Below are 19864 nucleotides of genomic sequence, written 5' to 3' on the forward strand. Positions count from 1 at the left end.
TATATTCTTTAAAATTGCCCGTTTTTTAAAAATTGTTCTTGCATATCTTAATTTTTAGGCAAGTGCTAAAAAATCAAATGAAAAAAGATAAAAATAACACTGTATTCATTTTTTTAACAAGTTTTAACTGTATATGTAAAATTTCCCTTTAAGTATTTTTTTTAGGCTATTTTAATTCCGGATAAACTATTTTATTGACATTGAAACCAACTCACCATATTAAATAAATCATATTCTATGTGAAAATAAGATGGCATGGGAAGTTAGGAATGATAACTTTCGGGTCTCGGAAAAAGGAGAAGATATAGGATTGTAAAGCGGTAAATGTAATCAAGACCACGACAAAAACTAATCTGCACGTATGCCTAAAATTTTTTGTTTGAAGAGGCTTGAACCCGCATCCCTTTTACTGGAGATACATTACTTCAAGACCATCTTTAGAAATACTAAACCAAGATAAGTTTTCTAATTTTTGCAAGGCAAAAATTACTGTTATTTCTAGACTTGGAGGTATGCACTTTCCCACCCTACCCCCAAGTTAAATCCTGCTTAGCAAGAGATATATTCATAAGATAAATACAAGATATACAAAGGTGATAATAAAACCTTTCATATGCAAGGAATGCTATATAATTGATCTACTAATGAATAATTTCGAGACATTTTTATATTTTTATTACTACTAATATATTTTCTCTTTTACATTTATAAATTACTCTCGAACACATTTGAATTGCAACATTTTTTAAAATTTTACTCATGTGTTTTGTCAAATGTTGCAATTCTATTGAATTGTAGGGAATGATTATTTACAAGAATCATGTACCATTCACATGCATGATCGTACATGCATTTATTCAGATGTATTATATTGATTAATTTATTAACGTAATACACCTTTGAACAATACAATCTATAATCATATTGGCGAATGAGATTCCGTGCCTACACTATAACTCGGACTAGCTTGTAATCGTGTACTATCAATACTATTTTTTCGTTTAAAACTATCCTTGACCTCGATTTCTTTTGAATCAATGAAATCAATCAAGTCCTTGAAGCTGGCTGATTTGAGACATCTATTAGGCCCCGACTTGGTAGGTTCTACTACCATAATTTCGTCTTGGCTAACTCCAGGACCATATTTAGTGTACTGATAAAGCACCGTGGAAAAAAAAATACCAAGTGCTAAAAAGCATGAACCGCCACAAATTAAGAACAACCCCCAAAAACTTTCGAGCGAAAGCCGATTGTTGTATTCATTGGTTTGGCTCGAGCAACCTTTGAGTGACAACCACTTGTCATGAATTCTTTGTAGTTCACCGTTTTCAGAGAGTTGAAGAAGTGTCGTTGATAAGTCAACCGCCACGGGTGAGTCACGTTGGAATGCCTGCAATTGTATAGGAAAATTTCAAATTTGTAATACTATTCTCGATTTTTTTTCTTTTTCACAACACATCTAAGACTTAAAAGATCGAACTCAATTATCTGAATAAACTCACATATTTTGTGAAGAACATTAAGATTTTTGACCCTTAAGATTCTTTTCATTCTCATGAACTAAGGATTCTTGCTCTATTTCTATATCAGTCCTAATTTTATTATTTGAATGATCAGTTGTGTACCACTTCCTTAATAATGGTCTATATAACAGTTCATATTAATAATTCTTTTTATTTCTTATAGAATCGTAATTGATATTTGATATACATATCTTACTAAATCATTTCCATGCATTACTGTTCTCCTATCAAAAAAAGGAAACTAAATTCTCTCCTTTTCCCTTTCTCCTAAAATCTAATCAATTTTTTTTCCAAAATTTCTTAATTATTGATGTTAAACTGCATATCACACAAGTAGTAATAGTAATAATGATAATAATAATAATAATAATAATAATAATAATAATAATAATAATAATAATAATAATAATAATAATAATAATAATAATAATAATAATAATAATAATAATAATAATAATGATGATGATGATGGTCGATTTGCAAACTACTACCTATTATAGTCTGAATTTTTTAAAATACTACATATTATATTTTTTTATTCAAACTTCTACCTACAAAGTTACAAATTTTCCAAAATTACTACTTAATCACTGGATTTAGAATTTAATTAATGCTATTAAGTGAATTTCATTAAGTAATCCCCTTTTTAAATTTAATCCTAAATAATCTACTCTTGCTACCTTTATATTAATCCTAATCCATTTTTAATCTTCCTTATTCATCATCTTAATCCACCCACCACCACCACCAACTTCCACCACTCTCAACAACCACCACCACCACCACTACTAATCACCATCTTCAACACCCACCACTATTTATCTTACTCTAGGTGACCACCATCAATTTCCACGATTATCGCCACACCTGCCGGAAACCCTTCACCACCATAACCTCACTATGACTATCATTGTCGTATAGTCCTCCTTAGATATAGGGTTTTCAATTGGTGGGGACTTAAGGTGGTTGTGGTGGGTTAAATGTGGGACTTTAGAGGCATTATGGGTGGTGGTAGTGGTGGTGGGTATGGCAAACATCGAAAATAGTGGGACTATGGTGACTTTGTGGTGGTGGTGGAGGATGATTCTTGTGGTGGCTATATAAGGTGAGGAAGATAGTGTTAAGTGGATGTTTAAAAACAAAAGAGTATAATATGTAGTATGTTGAAAAATCTTGACTATAATAGGTAGTATTTTGCAATTTATCCTAATAATTAGGGCTGTTCACTCAGTGGTCCAGACCAAAAACCAGACAGAACCGGACCATTTGGTCCGGACCAGACCGGACCGAATTTTGTTTGGTCCGGTCCACGGTCCACCTATTTACTCTACTTTGGTCTTCGGTCCGGTCCTGGACCAAACCGAATAGACCGCGGACCGGACCATGGACCGAAGTTATGTAATAAAAGAATTTTTAAATTTGTAATATTATTGATTTTATTTTCTACTTTGTTTACACGTATTATAAGATGTGTAATTATGTAGTTAAATGTAGTAAGAAAATAATGTTGTTTAGTTTGATCGTTACGAACTTCTCGAGTTCTAGTTTGATATGCTAAAATATGTCAATGACAATAATATTTGGTCCACTTTGGTCCATTTGGTTCGGTCCGGTCCGGTCCACATGTTTTTATGGTCCAGACCGGACCGGACCAATATTAATATGGTCCGGTCCTCGGTCCACCTCTTAACCCTTCTTTGGTCTTCGGTCCAGATAGTTTGGTCCGGTCCGGTCCCGGACCAATGAACACCCCTACTAAGGCCCTGTTCTTTTGATGAAACTAATCGATCGAATCGAATCGAACTTATAGGATCTCGAATCGAATCGAACTTAACTTATAGGATCTCGAATCGAATCGAATCGAACTTATAGAATCGAATCGAATCGAACTTATAGGATCTCGAATCGAATCGAACTAAACTTATAGGATCCGAAGTTAACTTAAATTAAGTGAGGTATAGGATCCGAATCGAACTTATAGGATCTCGAATCGAATTGAATCGAACTTATAGGATCTCGAATCGAACTTATAAGATCTCGAATCGAATCGAACTTATAGGATCTCGAATCGAATCGAATCGAACTTATAGGATTTAAAGTGAACTTAAATTAAGTGATTTTAAGTCCAAAAGAACAGGGCCTAATAATAAGGTGAGGAAGATAATGTTAAGTGGGCGTAAGTGTGCTAAGTACGGGGATTTATGCGCGGCAGTTGGTTATGGTTTCCTTCCCTTCTCTTTCCTTTCGCTTGGAGAGTTGGGTTCAGATGTTGTTGCCTTGCTCAAGCGGATCCAGAAATTCTCGGTATCTCAGGATGCGGGGTTCGGGTGGTCGCTTATATTTTTACTAGACTTAGCTTTTCTGTTGCTAAGGGGGTGGGGGCCCAGATTGTCTCCCGGCTCCCCACTAATTTCATGTAAACTTTTTTAAAAAAAATAATAATACAATAATAATAATAGTAGTAGTACTACTACTACTAATAATAATAATAATAATAATAACAATAATAATATTATCATCATCATCATCATCATCATCATCATCAATGATAAATTTTGTGATGAAGGGAAAAATGAACAAGAAATAAAAATTGTTGGGTGAAAAACTGAATAAAGGAGGAAAAGACAAGTTTTACATGTGTATTAGAGGTGATCAAATGGCCCAAGCCCATTGGCCCGACCCGGCCCAGCCCGCTTTTTTGAAGGGCTTGGGCCTTTTATTTTGGCCCAAAAAAGTCCAATGTACTTTTGGGTCGGGTTTGGGCTAAGCGTTTGGCCCAAATTTTGGCCCGGCCCGGCCCATATTTATTATTAAGGAATATTTTTATTATAAAATCGGTGTAAGTAGCGTAAATTTTATATATAATTCCTTATAAACTCATGTATATATTTATTGTGATTTAAAAGCGATGTTTACGTATCATAAATCATATCTACTAGATATGATTAAGCATTATAATGTGTCGATGATTGTCTTTTATTCCATTTTTGAGGATTAATTCATATGTACTTCATCATACTTTGTACGATTTTTTATACTAAGTGCACTTTTAAAGTACTAATTGAAGGTATTATACTACTTATCTCGTTCGGTAACTCGTAAATTTTAGGGCCTGAAAAGCCCATTTAAGCCCAAAAGCCCGATTTAGCCCATAAGGGCTGGGCTTGGGCTCGCTAAATAAGCCCTCTCATTTGGCCCGGTCCGGCCCAACCCACACATGTGGGCCATTTTATCATCTCGGCCCGGCCCAAACCCGCATAGGCCCGGCCCATGATCAGCTCTAATGTGCATTTAACAATCAAGAATAATAAGGTTATTTTTTTTCTGGCTTCCTTGGTAATGTGTTTAATGTTTAAGAGATTGTTCATTAACTCAAACTAATTAAAAGAGAGCGTTTGAGAAACGCCCCTTCAAGAAATCAGATTAGAAGCACAAATATGCAAGTCATTATGTAAAGTGAGAATGCTGGACGATTTTTCTTTAACAAAACCATAATGAAGCGGAAAAAAATGCAATTACTTACAAATCCCCAGCCGCTTTTTGTAAACACTTGCCCTACTATCTGGAACTCGCAATTGCTGTAAGACAGGAACAATTTGACATAAGGAAGTTCATCAACTATGCCAGCTACTCCTCCATTATTTGGGCCACGCCTAAGTGAATCAACACACTCTTCTTGGTTTTTAAGTGATTTTATCCTAGATATATCTACATTGAGTTCTTTGACAAGATAATCATAAGCAATAGAACCATCCTGAATCCCAATTGGCTCATTACTTGAGATCAAAGTATCGATTCCATCGATTCTCGAAGAAAGTTGTTGCACTGTCAATATGGAGGTTAAACTAGCAGTATAACTTGAATTGATTATTAAAACCACAAACAACCATATAATCAACACAAATCTCCCCAAGGTGCTCACAGTGTTCTCTTCTGCAAAGTCAAACAAATTAATGTCATAAGTTTTTCCGAGACCAAAATAATTATTTAAGAAAGTGACAAAGCGAACAACCCAATTTAGGGAGAAGCAAGCCGAGAAGGAAAGAAACAAAGTTGCTGGAACATGACAAAAAAAATATATAAGAGCGTAGTTTTACTTACTGTGTGAGAAAAACATCGTTGAGAAACTAAACCTACAAAATTAGAAAATTAATGTAAGAAAATTGACATCTAAAATACAACATTAATGAATAGAAGAGCAAGAAATTATTTTTCACTTACGAAATTATTAGAAAACCTTTTCTAAGTCACGAATAACAAAAACATTTGTTAGCTAGATCCGGCAAAAAAAAAATAGTAAATAAAAATTATGAATCTTATGTAATGAGTAGTGCAAATTCCACTAGTAATTGTTTCTATTTCCTAGTACTTATCATTTCATTTCTTTAGGGACAAAATGCATACCACACAATTGTGATAAGTTGTTGACTTGGTTGACCACGAAATTCGCTATTCACTCGATGTTCAAGAATCCAAACAACAGCTCCAACAAATACGAAGAAAGCACCAGTAACACACCACATCTGCACAGTGAAAGGTTTTAAAAAAGCCCATGCACTTGATTGTACCTTCCTTACTGGAACAACAACGACTAGGCCCGATTCAACATATGGCTGCGTAAAGTCCACTATTCTAGTTCTGTCATTCGTGATAATTATGTCCCCTCTTTGCAGCATCAAATTTCTGATAACAAAAGTGCATACAAAAAATAGCCACGCAATATTAGTTGTCTTACTAACAGAATCGGTGCAAAATGAAAAATAAAGAAAATTGATTTATAGTGACCCAGGACATTATTAGTCATATAGATTGAAAAACAAAATTATTCGAGTTAGGATATTATGGTAATGATACCTTCTCTATATGAAAATAACTGTGGAAAAAACTATTAAAATTGTACTTACATTTTGTGAAACATCGTAGACGAGATTATCATAACTCGGGTTTCTTAAACCGTCACCATAGAGTACATACTTGCGGGGAACAGCATAAGGAAGTAGTCGTACTGCAGCTTCAAAGACGTCTATACAAAATCCTTGTGCGCCTGGTGGATCATTGTCCTTCCCAACAAAATCTTTGTAAGTTGCACGATTAGGCACTGCTATTAGTAGCGGCTTTCCATTGTTGGGAAAGGTCCATCCCCGAGGAACATTGCTTGTTTGACCTGGCCATATGACACCATTAAGTTTTTGACTGCTCGCGGATTTGTTTGCAGGCTTTAGATATAGGATTTCTGGAGCAATAATTGAAAGTCCCGAATAATTTGACCAGTATCCAATATTATTGCTTCCACTTCCAAAAATATTTAAAATGTCAAGTGACGGACGAGCTATGTTCTTATCTGATTCAAATTGGATTTCTCCCGATACACCGGTGAACTTAGTAGTTAGTAGTATCTGATTAAGTTTTTCACCTCCTTGAAATACACGAAGAGATGATAAGTTCAGTGCGCTCGGACTTGTAGAACTCAACTTGGGATCACTCGAAAAGGATAAGTTTCCACCTTGATTAAAAAATGTTTCAAGAGCATGAGCTGCTAACATGACAGAGTCATATGCATATAAAGCATAGGAAATAATGCCCTGGTTCTCCATGGATGTCAATTCTTTCCATCTGGATTCCAATATTTGTCTCTCTTTAGAATGTACAATGTGATGCCGAAATGTTAACACTCCTTGCAATAGATCCATGTTTACGGTGTCTGTAGATTTTGGGGTCATGTCAATTACGGAAGCAAGCCAATTCGTTGCAATCCAGACAAAGCCAGACTTCATCATCTCTAAACTCTTGGCAACTGAAAATATTGTGAGGCCGGAATCAGGGTTCACATGAACAACATAAACCTGAGATTGCATCATGCTGACTTGGACTAACAAATCAGTAATAACAGTCCTTGGAGCATCGGGAGCAAAAGCTGCCTTGAAAGATATTTTGGCACGTTTTTTCGCAAGAGCATCTCCTAAGGCAGAAATACCACTTCTGCCATAATCATTATCAACATATATGGCAACCACATCTTTCCATCCATAACGGTCAACAAGATCCGCAATAGCATTCATTTGAAAATAGTCACTCTGTATCGTACGGAGGAAAAATGGATATTGTAGGGAAGATAAAGAAGGGTCTGTGGCTAACGATATTAGGGGAACATGAAGCTCATTCACCACATTAGAAATGACATGAGCGATGCCAGAGGATTGTGGACCAATTACAATTGCAACATTTTTTACCATTAGCTGCAAAGCTGCAAAATAGATATAATTATTTCAAATTAACATCTTTTCATCTTAGGGCCGGGATAGTTAAACATGAACATTCAGTACTAGTTATATTATTTACCAAAGAGAAACTGAGTTGTCACGTAATCACCATCTTGACTGAGAAGATAGATAGATACCAAAGAACATTATCTATCTTGGTTCTTGTATAATTCTTAATTCTCTCAATCAAATGACACATGCCGTTATGAAAAACCTATAACTTGTTAACGGACAACCAATAGTTTTAGTCTAAGGCTATCTTAATCCTCAGACTTCAAATTGGCCTTAACCTCAGATTTTTATATATTTTTTTCCACTTTATTCATAGACCGATGCTCAAACTCATGAAAATTTGTTACAACAATATATGAGACCTACTTTCTCACTCATATTTCAATACATAAGTCTTAACTTAAGTCCTGTATTTCAAAGATCCAATTTAAAACTTTGCCATCATGAGAGTACATTATCCCTAATTTTATGTTAAGACTTGAGTCTTGTATCCAGACTCAAATTGAGCACAAATAGGATTATACCTCGAGTTGTACAATAGCATTGTATGACCATCTAATATCTGACTAGCATTGTACGACCATCTAATATCTGACTGAGCTTATATGTATTTTTTTTCCGAGCTTTTAAAAATTCATAGATTACATTTTAGGTTTTTGATATCAAAACAAATGTAATGTTTTTGAGTTATATTATATTCATTTTTTAGCTTAATATTTAAGTGAATGAACGCATAAACTTTACAGTAAAACTCATAATTTTTAAAACAAAACTCGAAAACTTTATTATAAAAATCAGAAACGACACCAGCTTCAAATTGAATCTAGGGATAAAGATAGTCCAAGTATAAATAGCTAGAAATTTCTAAATAGCATACATGCTCTAATAAAAATTGAAGTGAAATCAATTATGAATGTTATTTTGTTCTACAACTGACTTTTTGGTAGGATAAAAAGGTCATCTATGCTTGGAATTTTCAGATTGACTTATGCTATTAGGTTGGATAATGTTCTTAGACTTTTAAAAATTTCAAATTTTTTGAATTTTAAAAAATGTTATCACTTTTTAAAATATATATGGATATCCATTAGGTTGTTGATTTACAAATACCCCTAAATATATTGTAGCATAAAAAACCATTTTTTTTATATTTCCACACATGGTAAGAATTCGATCAAAAACATTTATTAGTCAAATAAATTACTCACCCATATCTCTATTTATCATATAAAATATTTCCACACTTTTCAATTTATGGATTTAATTTATCGATAAATAATATACTGAAAAAAATATTTAATTTATCAATAAATAATATATGAAAACTATGAATAAGCGTCATGTGTTAAATAAAAAAAAAATCTCAAATGGCATTTATTAAAATTTAGGTTTCTATTTTATATGTATATAACAAAGTATCATAGTTATTGTCAAAGAAGCGGAATAATAAGAAATTATATGTGCAAAATTAACCGAGGGGAAAAAAAAAACTAAAGCATAGGTATTTTCTTTTTGCCAAATATTACTTGGAGGAAATTCCATTTGAGGAAGAAAATATTTTATCCAAGCACACAATTATCAAAACGCAGACAATATCAAAGAGTAACAAACAATTTAGGATGGTATGATTATTAATTGGGTTTTTCTATTATTAACCTTGTCACTCCGAACATAAATCTAATGGACTTTTTTTTTATCTTTAGATTTTTTTTATTTACGGGAATAATAAAGTGGAGATCTATTATTTGTGGGCCTAAGGTAGAGATTTTTTTATTCGGAGGCCTAAGATGATTGTATAACTAGCCCTATAAGATTCCACAATCTTGACTCCGACTTATCGTGATACGTTAGTTTTACATACATATATAACTCTGACACTCGTACTCATGCGTGTGATAAACTTGAACTTCGTTCATTTTTTGAAAATCGATAGTATATATGAGGCCCTTTCATAAGCACTCGTGCACCCTTATTAGTTCGGACTTGGGAGTACTTTAAGGAGGCCTAACCTCCGAGTAGCTTAAGTTACATTATTGATAGCCTGATGTTCTACTCATAAATACTACATTTTTGTTTAGGCGTCATGTAATAACTAGCATTCCCAAATTTGTACTAGAATGTTTTACCAAAAAAAAAAAAAACATAATATCAGCGAGAATTATGTATTCATGTTTGTGTATCCAATGTTTTTTTATTGGTACATTGTATATCCAATGTGGATTCATAATTCTGTCGCATGTTTCCATTAATGTAAACTACATGGTCTGATTGTGTCTAGGGCTTAATTCATTTGTCCTCCACAAACTTTCTGTTATAGTTGTAGACAAGGTTATTGGCTTAGCTTCTTATGAGATATTGTTGTAATTCATTCTCTAAATGACTCCTTAACATGTGTCCATTAGGTAAATGATAGAAAAACCCTAAGTTTATTTGGGATCTCTCTCTAATAGTTTAGAGGGAGAAAGTTCCTCTGAAAAAGCAAAAAAACCCCAAAAAATGAATATGGGTGTTGAATCCTTTCTTGGTCTTTCCCATCTAGTTCTCCATGTCTTTCTTTAGAAATTTCTTGAGTCAATTTTCTTGATTTCTACCTCCTCTAAGATTTGACTCTTTTAACTCTTTATTTTAAGCTAGAAAAATTTGTTTGAGTCATCTACCTTAAGAATAAAGGTTTAAATCAAGAATCTTAATAAAAATTGTAAGTTTTATTATCATATTTTGATTGATTATAGCAAACAATGTTGGTATATCTTGATTAATTGTCCTTTTTTAGCTGTGAAACGCATTTCATTGTATTCTCAATGAATAGTGAAACAATATTGCGGCTGCCTGGTCATTTTTGAGATCCCTTCTTGGTTTTTATTGAATGACACAGGTGGAAGCCTTCTTCAAAGACATGGGGACTATTGAATGACATGCTTGTTTTTGGCTGAATTTTTAGCTTTGTAGGCAATTCAATGTCAACATTAGCAGTTTAAAGTTAACACCCGATCTTTTAGACTTGTTTTTTTCCGTCTTCTTAAAGCTGGTTTCTTTTCCTTTTCGGCTTTTGAGGATTAAGATTTTCGGTGTGAGAGTCTTTTCTATGCCCTTCTTTATCTCGGTCTTATTATGATTTTCTTGGTATATTAAAAGTCTTTCACTTTCGTTTACCATTTACATCCGCGAGGATGATATAGGTTGATTTCGATTAACTTAGTTTCTTTACCTTATCATAAAAAAAAAAGGAGAGTTAATAAGTTTATTTGACCAAAATTTAATTTAAGCTTAGATGTTTATTTGCGGTAAGTGTTTGATAAATGGCATTTCAGCTCCCTAAAATATAAAGCTACTCCAACTTTCTTAAAAAAAGGGACCTTGTCGGACAACTTTTCATAGTTTTTGAGTAAATTAGAAATTACTCTCTTTTAAAATCCAGTTTTAAAAAATTACTCCGTTATAAAAAAAAATTCTTAAAAATACTCCCTTACAAATACACTTTTATTAAAAATTCTTCATAACTCCAACTTAAACAACTTATTTCGTCTGTTTTACGTCATTTTCAAATATCAGTAACCTTTTCAACTATCTTATAAATAATTAGTTTTCAAATAGTACATTTTTAGATTTTACCTATCATTTCAGTTTTCATTTGTATTTTCAGCTAGATTTATCAAAGAGCAAATCCTTACTTATCCTAAACTACTAAATTACATACATAAGTACATTAATATTAGTGTTAGGAGTAATTTAATTATCTTTTCAATATTAACCCTACAATTATTAACAATTAATATATTTCCTCCTAATTTAAAGAACACTGTGTTATACAAAAATAAATCAACAAATTTCTTTCGACTTTATTGTATTCTCAAGTCTCAACTATTAATGTATATGATTGTGTTCATCATAAATCTTAACTTTGATCTTTGATCATTTACTCATCTTTCTTCTATTTAATCTTTATAGTCTTAGAAATAAGTTTTTGACGTGCGATTGCACAATAACGTATTGACAACTATCAAAGTACTAAAACAGTGCTCCCTTTGTCCCAAGCTCCAAATGAATAGTTTACGTTTTCTTTATTTTTCCCTCACAAAATAAAAGTAAACGTAATTGTTGGAAGTATTGCTTCAAATGAATCTCCTTTTATCCCACATTGATAAATTATGTTGGACTACTATAGTTTATAAGTGATCACCTATGTTGGACTACTAAATGTGTAGTAGGCTAGTAGTAAAGGGACCGTACCACCAAACGCGCGCGTTCGCGCCAGGCCGGGTCGGGCTCGGGCATGGGCACGAGCACTGGTAGAGCACCTGCGGGGCGTGTCGTAGGCTCATTTTGGAAGTAAGATCACTTATCTCTATATTATTTTTGCACAATTTTCTAGACTGATTGTTCAGTCTTCTATAGGTGATTGCTGCGTTTTCCTAAACTGAAAGTGCAGTCTTCTGTAATGACTTTTGTGGTTTACCATAATGATTTTGCAAAAATCTAAAAGATATTTACGAGACACTTAAATATAATTCTGGAACCTTCCTACTCTCCCTATATATACCTCCTACCTCTGCCATTTCAGAACACACAAAAATCTTACTCTCATCTTCTATGTTCTATCTCTATAAAACGTCTTCTGCTACAAGTCGATTTTGGCAACGTTCTGTTATTAATCCTCAATCTGATCTGAGTCTTTGTCGTACACCTTAAACTCAGACGTCGTGTAACCCTGGGAGTTGGTTGCCAAGAGGCCGTGTGTATCAAGCGAGGCAAATTCAACTTTAGTACAGTGATTTTAATCACGCCACGACATTCTTCTTTACGGGTTCTGTAAGTTTTTCCCGTTCATTGTTTATCTAATAGTTATACCGCCTATAGTCTAAAGTTGAATTTTAATTTTTTTTTTCTTGCTCGTTAAAATTTTATCTTAGGCGATATGGCTATGGCAATTTCTGCCGCTTCATTTAATCCGACTCTTATGCCTACAGTTTTTATCCCTGATATGTCAAAATTGGAGTTACTTGACGGTAAAAACTATAGGATTTAGTCCAAAAGAATTGATTTTATTGTAAGCTAGTTAAAGACAGATTATACTTTAACTGAAACTGAAGCACCAGAAAACAGTGAATGGAATTATCCTGCAGACAATAAAACTTGTCGTAGTTTTTTACTGCACTATATGACCGAACCTTTATTTTTGATCTATAGCAAGCTTGATACTGCTAAAGACATCTGGGCCGCTCTTAAAACAAAATACGGAACAGATGATTTTGGCATTAAAAAATATGCTTGCAATAGATGGTTAAATTTTCGTATAACTGATGAAAAACCTGTGCTAGATCAAGTTCATGAGTATGAGACTTTATGTGCTGATATTATAGCGGAAGGTATGAAAATATGTGAAATTTTTCAAGCTAATTGTCTACTCGATAAACTTCCATCCTCTTGGCAGAATTATGTGCACTCCATGAAACACAAACATAAAGATTTTACTCTCCTTGCGTTGGTGTCACACATCAAGATTGAAGAGCAAAATCAGATTCAGTCAAAAGGAAAATAAGTTGATCATTCCTCTTCCAATGCCAATCTCGTTGAGACCAAAAATCGCAACAAAGGTCCTAGACGTAATAATAACAACAACCACAACAACAAGGGACCAAACCAGATTCACGGAGTGAAAAATCGGACAAATTTTAAACCTAAAAGGCCGTTCAAAGGAGAATGTTTCACTTGTGGTGAAACGGGTCATTTCACAAGATACTGTCCGCAAGGATCCCAAAGAAAGTCCAGAAACAAGCATCAAGCTCATCTCACCGAAAAAGATGAAGTAATTGCCGCCGTGGTATCCGAGGTAAATCTAGTAAGCAATGTCACAGAATGTGTTCTGGATACTGGAGCTACGAGTAACATATGTTGTGACAAAGAAGCGTTCAAAGAATATGTGCCAGAAACAAATGGACAATGCGTGTTCATGGGCAACTCTAGCACTACACGCGTCATTGGTAAGGGAAAGGTACAACTGAAGCTAACGTCCGGTAAAGTTCTCGAACTTAATAATGTTCTTCATGTTCCAAAAATTCGTTGGAACCTTATTTCAGGGTCTCTACTTAACAAGGTCGGTATAAAACCCACCTTTGAATCCGACCAACTTGTACTCACTAGAAACAATAATTTTGTTGGAAAAGGTTTTTGTAATGGCGGGCTTTTCGTGCTCGATGTGGCGACTATTAATAAAAACTCTACCACTTCCGTTTATCTCGCTGAGTCTATTACTTTATGGCATGCTAGATTAGGTCATATAAATGTTGATTATGTTAAAAAATTGAAACATCTTGACCTTATACATGGTTTTAGTAATACGGCTTTTGACAAATGTGAGATATGTGTAGAGGCTAAACATTCCAGGACACCGTTTAATAAACAAGTCCATCGTGCCTCAACTCTTCTTGAACTAATCCATTCGGATTTGGGAGATTTCAGAAACACAATGAGCCAAGGAGGTAAGCGTTATTATGTCACTTTTGTAGATGATTTCTCTAGATATACGAAAGTGTATTTGTTAAGTACAAAATATGAAGCCGAGCAAAAATTCATGATCTATAAAGCTGAAGTTGAGAATCAATTAGACCTAAAAATCAAACGTGTTAGGTCTGATAGGGGCAGTGAATATGAGGGTTATCCACTTAAAAAATATTGTGAAGAAAATAGCATTATCCATGAGATCACCTCCCCATTCACTCCTCAACAAAACGGAATAGCCGAAAGGAAAAATAGATCTTTGAAAGACATGATGAATGCTATGCTTATTAGTTTTGGTATGCCTACTAACATGTGGGGCGAGTCCATTCTTTCTGCTTGTTTTGTACTTAACATAGTTCCACACAAAAAATTGGAGACAACTCCTTATGAGCTCTGGAAAGGCCACAAGCCTAATCTCAACTACCTCAAAGTGTGGGGGTGCTTGGGAAAAATTGGAATACCTGCATGCCAAAGAAGCAAAATTGGACCAAAAATAATCGACGGTATATTCATTGGTTATGCTTCTAACAGTGCGGCTTACAGGTTTAAAGGATGGTTCAGGTTTTGGGTCTATTAAAGAATCAAGGGATGTTGTATTTTTTGAGAATATTTTTCCAATGAAAACTAACTCTGAGCCTCGTTTACCACTTGTTTCCAATAATGTTGATAATGCTTCTACTAGTGCAGTAACTAATGCAGATGCAGTGACTGAACCTAGAAGGAGCAAGAGGGCTAGAATTGCAAAAGATTTTGGCCCAGACTTCGAGACAAGTTTGGCAGAAAAACAATTTCTTGATGAGGAGGACATTCGTGCTTATGTTGTAGAAAATGATCCTAGAACTTACAAGGAGGCCATGAATTCCATCGATTCTACTTTCTGGCTAGAAGCTATCAATAGTAAGATAAACTCCATCAAAGGTAATAATACTTGGATTCTCACCGATCTGCCTAGAGGGTGTAAACCTCTAAACAACAAATGGGTCTTCAAGAAGAAACTCAAACCTGATGGGTCTATCGACAAATATAAAGCTAGATTGGTTGTTTGTGGTAATCGACAAACCAAAGGTTTGGATTTCTTTGACACTTACTCTCCTGTTACTAAAGTTGCTACTATTAGGGCTTTAATTGCACTAGCTTCTATACATGATCTATTTGTGCATCAAATGAACGTAAAGACAACTTTTTTGAACGGAGACTTGAACGAAGAAATATAGATGAAGCAACCAGAGGGTTGTGTAATTTCAGGACAAGAAGACAAGGTATGTAAACTGGTTAGATCATTGTATGGTCTAAAGCAATCTCCGAAGCAATGGTATGACAAATTTCATCAAACTATTACTTCTTATGGTTTTCATGTAAATGATTCGGATGCTTATGTTTACGCTAAAAATGACACAAAAGGATGTGTTATCGTGTGTTTATATGTTGATGACATGCTTATTTTTGGTACTAATATGGATGTCATCAATGACACTAAAGTTTTCTTATGCTCCCGTTTTGACATGAAAGACCTAGGTGAAGCCGATGTTATTCTTGGTATAAAAATTACTTGGACCAAATAGGGTTTGAGTTTGGATCAGTCACATTATGTTGATAAAATTCTTAAAAGATTTGACTGTTTTGATTATGCACCAATCAAAACCCTATATGATCCTAGTATACACCTAAAAAAGAATGAGGGTGTTAGCGTGAACCAAGAAGAATATGCTAAGATAATTGGCAGTGTCATGTTTTTAATGAATTATACAAGACCAGACATTGCTTATGCGGTAAGTCGTCTTAACAGGTATGCATATGGTCCAAATCAGTCACACTGAAATGCCTTATTTAGACTTCTAAAATACCTTAGGGGAACAATGGATTGAGGTTTGAACTATTCCAAATCTCCATGTCTTTTAGAAGGATATTGTGATGCTAATTGAGTGTCTGATAATGATGAGATTCATTCTACTAGTGGATATGTGTTTACTTTGGCTAGTTGTGCTATTTCTTGGAAATCTTCTAACCAAAGTTGTATTGCAAAATCAACAATGGAATATGAGTTTATTGCTTTAGAATTGGCAGGTCAGGAAGCCGAATGGCTAAAGAAACTGTTAGCAAACGTTCCATGGTGGGGGGGCGGCTCCATCAATTTCAATGCATTGCGATTCTCAAGCAGCTATTGGCGTGGCAGGCAATCAAACTTACAACGGAAAGAGGAGACATAACGCTTGAGATATTCTATAGTGAGGAATCTCATCAGAAATAATGTGATATCACTGGATTATGTAAAATCGGAGAGGAATATTGTGGATCCTCTCACGAAAGGCCTCTGCAAAAAATTAGTGTTGGAGTCAGCACGAGGAATGGGTTTAAAGCCTATTGGGAGTGAATCGTGACAGGGCTCCCCCACTTGGGTTTACCAAGTTCTATGGGACAAACGAAGTCACGAGGATATTATGTTGTAATACTACTACCATTTCTATTTTATTAAAAGTGATGTAGTATTCTTTCTATATATTGCGCTATTTCTGTCATGTGAGGAAGGTTGAGCTAAGCTCTTAATAAGTCCATAGTCCTTGTTTAAGGATGTTTTGTGGCAGTCAAACCTGATGGACTTACCTATGTGAATGTGAGGGAAATGCTCTACCCCTATCAGGTCTTTAGGCTTTAGGACCTCTAGAGCGTTCTCGAGATACCAGACACATGAGGGGTACCTTTTTTATGACCTTTCGCGAGGATGAACACAGATTCGAATGCAGGTTTGTGCACAGTTATCCGTTATAAACCACCGTGGAGAGTCCAATGCCGAGAGCAACTCAATACGGCTGTAGCAGGTAATTGTATGCACTGGGTGACAATTCAATTCCTCAGGAACATTGTCATCTTAAGACTTACGTTCCGTTGCCTTAATCAGCTATTTCTCTTCTTCTTCTTTTGAATCATGTGGGAATTGTTGGAAGTATTGCTTCAAAAGAATCTCCTTTTATCCCACGTTGATAAATTATGTTGGACTAATATAGTTTATAAGTGATCATCTATGTTGGACTACTAGATGTGTAGTAGTAAAGGGACCGTACAACCACACACGCGCGCGCGCGCACGCCACGCCATGCCGGGCCAGGCACGGGCTCTGGTAGAGCACCTGCGGTGCGTGCCGTAGGCTCCTTTTGGAAGTAATATCACTTATCTCTATATTATTTTTGCACAATTTCCGAGACTGATTGTTCAGTCTTCTATAGATGATTGCTGCGTTTTCCTAAACTGAAAGTGCAGTCTTCTATACTGACTTTTGTGGTTTACCATACTGATTTTGCAAAAATCTAAAAGATATTTACTAGACATTTTAATACAATTCTGGATCCTTGCTACTCTCCCTATATATAACTCCTACCTCTACCGCATTTCAGAACACACAAAAATCTTACTCTCATCTTCTCCATTCTATCTCTATAAAACGTCTTCTGCACAAGCTGATTTTGGCAACGTTCTGTTAGTAATCCTCAGTTAGAGTCTTTGTCGTACACCTTAGGCTCGGACGTCGTGTAATCCTGGGGGTTGGTTGCCAAGAGGTCGTGTGTATCGAATGGGACAAATTCAACTTTAGGGCAGTGATTTTAATCACTCCACGACATTCTTCTTTACCGGTTTTGTAAGTTTTTCCCGTTCATTGTTTATCTAATAGTTATACCGCCTACAAAACTATCCTCCAGAAGAGAGGGAATACATAATATATAGTAACAATATGTAGTAAACTGTTGGAGATATTGATTTTCAAAACCATAATAGCTGAACTTGGATCCTAGAAAAGTTCAAAAATAAGAGTTAGTTAACTATTTACTCCATAATCATAGTCCCCTAAAATCTTAGACATATATAGCCTTGATCGGAGTAACATATATAGGAATATAGCATATATAATCTTGTACCAACAAATTTAAACTATTAGTTAAATATTGTAAATTGATAGTGTGTATCAATTAGTTATATTGTTTCCATAGTTAGCCATATCTTTTCCTTGTAAATAGGATACTTGTTATACATTGTAACTATATATATGTTCATAAGAAGATCTCCCAAATCAGGGAATTACGTTATTCTACATGGTATCAGTATCTAGGTAAACCTCTTGTGTTTTCTTGCTCACGACATTAACACAGATCTCGGCCTTCATCATCCCGCCTAACCTCACGCTAAAATGGTCGGTGATGATAAAACTAAAACTGAAACCACCAAACCCTCTCTCCTTCCAGTCTACACGGTCACAAACATACAAAATAAAGTCTGTGTCCTCGATGGTATTAAGGTCTCCTACTCATTGTGGGTCGACCTCTTCACTCTTCATGCTCGCGGATATAAAGTTCTTCATCATATTGATGGCACCGATCCTCCGTCGACGACGGATTCGTTGTATGACGCGTGGATAGAAGTCGATGTCATTGTTTTACAATGGATATATGGCACAATGTCAGACGACTTGCTTCCCCGTGTTCTCAAACGTGATTCCACGGCTCGCCAGGCCTGGACTCGGATTGAGAACATCTTCCTCAATTACAAAGGTGCGCATGCTGCTAGCCTTGAGCACGAATTCATAAATCTCAAACTCGGTAAGTTTCCTAATTTTGACGCTTACTGCCAACGACTGAAGGAATTATCTGTTGCTTTATCCGACGTCGGCGCCGCTGTCACTGATCAACGTTTGGTTATTCAATTAGTTCGCGACCTTCCCAACGAGTATGACACGGTCGCGGCCTATATTAATCAAACCACGCCGAACTTTGAAACGGCATGCAGTATGATCGAGCTTGAAAACCATCGCCACGAAAGCCGTGAAGAACTAGCGGCTCTGGTGGCCCCGACTTCCCCCCTGCTGACACACGGAATTGGGATAATGCACCCAAATCCGGCCAGTCTCGAAACAACCGCCACAATGGTGGTAAACGCGACAATAATTCTGGTCACAAAGGCGGGGGCCGTCAATCGAAGCAACCCTCTACTCCGGCCATAAACGCTCCTATGTGGGGCCCTATGCCGGGATGGCCGCCCCAGTGGACTCCCCCACCGTGCCCATACCTTACCTTCTCAGGTTGGACCCCTCAATGGCAACCATGGCCCACGCCACAGCCCTCTGCTCCCCGTTCCTTTTCTCGCAGCAACGCCATTGGACCTCGTGCCTCTGCTGGTTATGGCCAAGCTCACGTAGCCGCTTCTGAAGACGGACCTCAACTTACTGATTTAGGGCAGGCTTTTAGTGCTCTTAATTTACAGCCCTACAATCCGGGTCCGTTTTATATGGATACAGGGGCATCGTCTCATCTCAGCGTGGATGCAGGTATATTTCATTCCCTTCTCAATTCTAGTACGATTCGCTCTATTTATGTCGGGAATGGCGCAAGCATTCCAGTACACGATTCTGGTCACACCACATTAAACACACCAAATCGCTCCCTACACCTCTACAATGTCTTATATACCCCGCAAATAATTAAAAATCTCATATCGGTAAGACAGTTCACTAAAGACAATAATGTGTCCGTTGAATTTGACCCACGTGGTTTCTCTGTGAAGGATTTAGCGAATGGGAATCTGATT

The 19864-nt window shown here is 35.7% G+C and overlaps 1 pseudogene; it reads right to left on the reverse strand.

Moving 5' to 3' along the window:
* Positions 1-764: 764 nt before the first annotated feature.
* LOC141621442 (glutamate receptor 3.4-like) overlaps positions 765-19864 on the reverse strand; it is a 36762-nt pseudogene continuing 17662 nt past the window's right edge.

The sequence above is a fragment of the Silene latifolia genome, chromosome X (genome assembly GCF_048544455.1).
Source record: "Silene latifolia isolate original U9 population chromosome X, ASM4854445v1, whole genome shotgun sequence".
Taxonomy (NCBI): Eukaryota; Viridiplantae; Streptophyta; class Magnoliopsida; order Caryophyllales; family Caryophyllaceae; genus Silene; species Silene latifolia.